This window comes from Pristiophorus japonicus, unplaced genomic scaffold (assembly GCF_044704955.1).
Source record: "Pristiophorus japonicus isolate sPriJap1 unplaced genomic scaffold, sPriJap1.hap1 HAP1_SCAFFOLD_61, whole genome shotgun sequence".
NCBI classification, from domain to species: Eukaryota; Metazoa; Chordata; class Chondrichthyes; family Pristiophoridae; genus Pristiophorus; species Pristiophorus japonicus.
Genome location: NW_027254520.1, coordinates 3,092,540 through 3,098,228, shown reverse-complemented (window position 1 = coordinate 3,098,228; position 5,689 = coordinate 3,092,540).

The following is a 5,689-nucleotide window of genomic DNA, read 5'->3' as shown; positions in this document are numbered from 1 at the left end:
CCAACACCCCACCCAAGCTCGCCTACCCCCCCAAGCTCTCGAACACCCCCAATGGACCGTAACCCCCAAGCCCTCCAAAGCCTCAAGCTCCTTTAAACCCGAAGCTCTTCTAAACCCACACGTACTCCAACGCCCAAGCTCAACTACCCCACAAGCTCTCCTAACACCCTCAAGCTCGTCTAACCCGAAGCTCTCCTGCCCACCCAAGTGCTCCTACACCCCCAACGTCTCCTACCCCAACAAGCTCTCAGACCCTATCAAGCTCTCCTACTGCATCAAGCTCTCCTACCCCACCAAGCTCTACTACCTCAACAAGCTTTCCTACCCTCCCAGGTTCTCCTATCCCCCACGCTCACCGACGGGCCAAGCGCTCCGACCCCTCCAAGTATTCTTCGCCCCCAAGTCTCCTACCTCCCCCCAAGCTTCCCTATCCTCCAAGCTCTCGTGCACTCCCCGATATCTGCTTTCCCTCAACGTTCTCCTACCCCCAAGCTCTCCTACCACACCACCAAGCTCTGCAACCCCACGAACTCTCCTAACCCACCCGAAGCTCTCCTACTCGCCCAATCTCTCCTCCCCACGCAAATTCAACTATCCCTCCTAGGCACCTACTCCGCAAGCTCGCTATTCCTCAAGCTCTCCTAACCCCCAAAGGTCTCCTAACCGCCAAATCTCTCCTACCCTTCAGTCTCTTCAAACCCCAATGCGCCCTAACCCCCAAGCTCTTCCAGCCGCCCCGACTCGAGATCTCCTACCCGACCAAGCTCTCCTAACCCCCCACGCTCTTTTATCACGCAAGCTCTCCAACAACCCCTAGCTTTCTTACCCCATCATTGTCTCCTACTCCCCAATCCCTCCAAACACCGAAGATCTGCGACCCCGAAGCTATCCAACGTCCCCAAGTTTTCCTATACTCCAAGCTCACCTACACCCAAGCTCTGTTAACGCCAAAGCTCTCCTGCCCCAAAGCTCTCCAACACCCCGAAGGTCTCATATTCCACAAGCTCTCCTACTCTCCAAGCACTCCCACCGCATGAAGCTCTCCTGCACCACCGAGCTCTCCTACCTCAACAAGCTTTCCCACAACACAAAGCCCTCCAACCTCAACATGCTTTCCTAGCTTCCAAGCTCTCCTATCCCCAAGCTTTCCTATCCCATCAAGCTCTCCTACACCACAAGCTCTCCTACCTCAAAAAGCTTTCCTAGCCTCCAAGCTCTCCAACCCCACAAGCTTTCCTAGCCCCTAAGGTCTCCAAGCCATCAAGTTCCCCTAACCGCTAACCTCCCCCACACCCCCCAGAGCTCTCCTATACGCCAATGTTCTCCAACCCACAAGCTCTGCTAACCCACCCCAAGCTCTGCAACCTCTGCTAGGTCTCGTACCCACCTAATCTCTCCTACCCCCACAAACTATCCAAACCGCTAAGCACTCCTACCTCCAAAGCTCGCCTACCGCCAAGCTCTCGTAACCTAGATGCTCGCCTAACACCCCAAGCTCTCCTAGACCCCTCAGCTCTCCAACCACCTCAAGCTCTCCTACCCACAACAAGCTCTCCTACCCCGACAATCTCTCCTACCACCCAAATCTCTCCTACCCCCCACTCTCTCCTACACTCCCAAGCCCTTGTACCCCCAAGCTCTCCTATCCCACCAAGCTCTCCTACCCCCTAGCCCTCCTACCCCCGCAAGCACTCCTACCACGAACTCACCTACGCCCCAAGCTCTCCTACCCCACCAAGCTCTCCTACCCCCTAGCTCTCCTACCCCCAAGCTCCGCTTTTCCCCCCAAGCCCACCTACCCCCAAGCTCTCCTACCCCCAAGCTCTCCTACCCCCGCAAACACTCCTACCCCAAGCCTACCTACGCCCCAAGCTCTCCTACCCCTAGCTCTCCAACCCCCAAGCTCTCCTACCCCGCCAAGTTCTCCTCCCCCCAAGCTCTCCTACCCCGCAAGCTCTCCTACCGCCCCCAAGCTCTTCTACCCCGCCACAATATCTCTTGTCTCCCCTCCAAAGTTCTCCTTCCCTCTCAGTGCAAGTTCTCATACCCCCAAGTTCTATTACCTACACCCGTAAACTCTCCAGCCACTCAAGCTCTCCTACCGCCCAAAGCACTCTTATCCACACCACCCACAGCTCTCCTACAGCCCTCCAAGCAACAGCCCAGAGCTCTCCTGCCCCCAAGCTCTCCTTCACAGCCCAAGTTCTCCTAGCACCCCTCCCAAACTCTCCTACCCTCGAAGCTCTCCTACCCCCAACATCTTCTACCCCGCAAGCTCTCCTACCCCCCAAACTCTCCTACCCCCCAAGCATTCCTACCCCTCAAATCTCTCCTACCGCCCAATCTCTCCTACCCCGAAGCTCTCCTACCCCGCCAAGCTCCGCTAAACCCCAAGCTATTCTACCCTGCCAAGCTCTCGTACCAGCCCCTAGCTCTCCTAAACTCCCAATCTCTACTCCCACACAAGCTCTCCTTCCGCCCAAGCTCTCCTACCCCACCAACCTCTCCTCTCCCCGTAAGCTCTCCTACACCATCAAGCTCTGCTCCGCCAAGCTCTACTACTCCTCCAAGCTCTCTTATATTCCAAGCACTCCTACTACCCAAGCTCTCTTGCCCCCCCCCCTCAAACTCTCCGACTTCAAGCTCTGCTAACTCCCAAATGTTCCTACCCCGCAAGCGTGCGTAAACCCCCAAGCTCTGCAACCCATATGCTATCCTACTCCCCACAAACTCCCCTACCCCTCGCCCAAGCTCTCGTACCTCCCCGAGATCTCCTTCTCGCCAAAGCTCTCCTATAACCCAGGGCTCTCTTAATCCCTTAAACTCTCCTTCTGCCCAAGCTCTCCTAACTCCCAAATTCTCCCACACACCTCCTCCAAGCTCTTTTACCCACCACGCTCTCGCACCCAAACACGCTCGCCTACACCACAAGTTCTCCAATCCTCGAAACACTCCTCCCCAAGTTTTCATAACCCCATGCTCGACATTCCCTCAAAGCTCTCTTTCCCTCTAAGCTCTCCTACCCCCGTGCTCTCTTAACACCTGAAGCTCTCCTACCGCTCAAGCCTTCCTATCCCCGTGCCCTCCTACCCGGCCAAACTCTTCGACCCAATAAGCTCTCCTACACCAACAATCTCTGCTTCCTTGCGAAGCTCTCCTACACCTCGAAGCTTTCTTACCACCTCAAGCTCTCCTACAAGTCGAGTTCTCCTGCCCCAAGTTCTCCTACTCCCCACAAACTATCCAGCCCGCCCGCCACAAGCTCTCTTACCTCCCCAAGATCTACGCCCCCCGAAGCTCCCCTACCCACCCCCAGGGCCCTCTTAACTCCTCATGCTCTCCTAAACCCCAAGCACTCCTAAACTCCAAGCTTTCCTAACCCACCAATCTCAGCTAACCCCAAGCTCTCCTACCCCCAATCTCTCCTAGCCCCAAAGCTCGCCTACCTCCACAATCTCTCCTACAGCCCCAAGCACTCCTAACCCACCCGAGCTCTCCGACCGCCGAGGTCAGCAAACCCCTTCATGTTCTCCTACTCACCCATGCTCTCCTATCCCCCAAGCTCCCCTACCAGCCCAAGCTGTCCTTTCTCTCCAAGCACACCTACCCCCACATGCTCTCCTACGATCCCCAAACTCTCCTACACCCCCGAACTCTACTACAACCACTAGCTCTCCTAACCCGATGCTCTCCTACAGCCCAAGTAACCTATCGCTAGCTCTCCAACCCGCTACGCTCTAGTAACACCCAAGCTCTCCTACCCGCCAAGTTTTCCTAACCCTCAAGCATTCCTACCCCACAAATACTCCTACCCCCCATGCATTGCTACCATCAAGCTCTCCTAGCCCCAAGCTCTACTACTTCCCAAGCTCTCCTTTCTCCCCGATCTCTCCTACCTCGCAAGTTCACCTACCCACCGTGCGAGCTCTCCTACCCGCTGAGCTCACCTATCCCTCCAAGTCCTCCTACCCCATCAAGCTCTCCTGCCCCGCAAGCTCGCCTATGTCGCAAACTCTTCTACTCCCCCAAGCTCTACTAATCTCCCAAGCTCTCCTACGCCCATGATCTCCTAGCCCCGCAGCTCTCCCACTCCCCAAGCTCTCCTAATCCCGCAAGCTAGCCTGCCCCATGAGGTCTCCTAGCCCCCCCATGCTCCGCTACCACTACCCCCAAGCTCTCCTACACCGAATCAATCCTACACCCAAGCTCTCGTAACCCCAAAGCTCAACTACCCCCAGGCTCTCCTCACCCACACGCTCTCCTACCCCAGAGCTGTCCTACTCCGTCAAGCTCTGCTACACCCATCAAGCTCTCCTACCTTCGCAATCTCTTCTACCCCACCATGGTCACAACCCACCTGATCTCTTCCAGCTCCCGAACTCACCAACCGCCGCGAAGCTCTCCTTCCCGCCCAAGCTCTCCGACGTCTGCAAGATCGCCGACAAATCAAGCTCTCCAAAATCCATCCGGCAAGCTCTCCTACTCCCAAGCTTTCCTACCACCTGAAAGCTCTCCTACCCGCACAAGCTCTCCTAACCCCCCAAGCTCTCCTACCCCCGTCTACCTCTCCAACCCCGCCCCAAGCTATCCTAACTCTGCCCAAGCTCTCCTACCCTCCAAGCACTCATAATTCTCCCCGACCGGTCTCCTACCCCCGAGCTCTCTTACCTCAAACTCTCCTGTCATCCACGGTGCTCTCCTACATCCAAAGCTCGCCTGCCCCTCAAGCTATCCCAACCCACCAAGCTCTCCTACGCTCCAAGCTCTTCAACTCGCAAGCTCTTTTAACGCCCACCCCCGGCTCGCAAGCACTCCAACCTCCCCAACGCTGCTACCCACCTTCGCTCTCCTACACCCCAAGCTTTCCTACCCCCAAAGATCGTCTATCACAAACTTTCCAACCCCCCGAGCCCTCCTAATCCCCAAACTCTCCTACCCCCCAAGCTCTCCTACTCCAGCCAAAACTCCACTAATCCCCAAACTTTCTTATCCCCAACCTCCCTCAGCTCTCCTTCCCCAGCAAGGTTTCCTACTCACCAAGCTCTCTTACCTCCCAAGCACTCCTTGCACTCCAAGGTTTCCTAAACAGCAACTTACCCACCGCCACAAGCGCGCCTAACCTCCAAGCTCTCCTACCCACACGCTCACCTATCTCCAAGCTCCCCAACACCTCAAGCTCTGCAACCACCGAGCTTTCCGACGACCCCCGAGGTCTCCTGCCAAACCAGCTCTCCTAAGCCCCCGAGCTGTTTTACCTCTGAGCTCTCCTACCCCGCTGAGCACTCCTACATCCGAAGCTCTCCTATCCCCAAGCTCTCCTACTCCCCCAAACTCTCCGACATCCACAAACGCTCCGACACCCCCAACCTTTCCTACACCCCAAACTCTCCCACCCCCACCAAAGCTTTCCTACCCCCTCAATCTCCCCTACACGACAAGCTCTCCTACTCCCAAGCTCGCATAACCCCAAACTCTCTAACACCCCGAGCTCTCGTATCCCCGAAACTCTCGTCTACACCCTACCAAAGCTCTCCTACCACCTCCAGCTACCCTACTTCGCAAAGCTCTCCTACACTCCCAAACACTAACGCACCCTCATCTCCCGAGCCCAAGCTCTCCTACTACACCCGATTTCCGACCCCAAATGCTCGCCTAATCCCCAAGCTCTCGTCGACCCCAATTCTCTTAC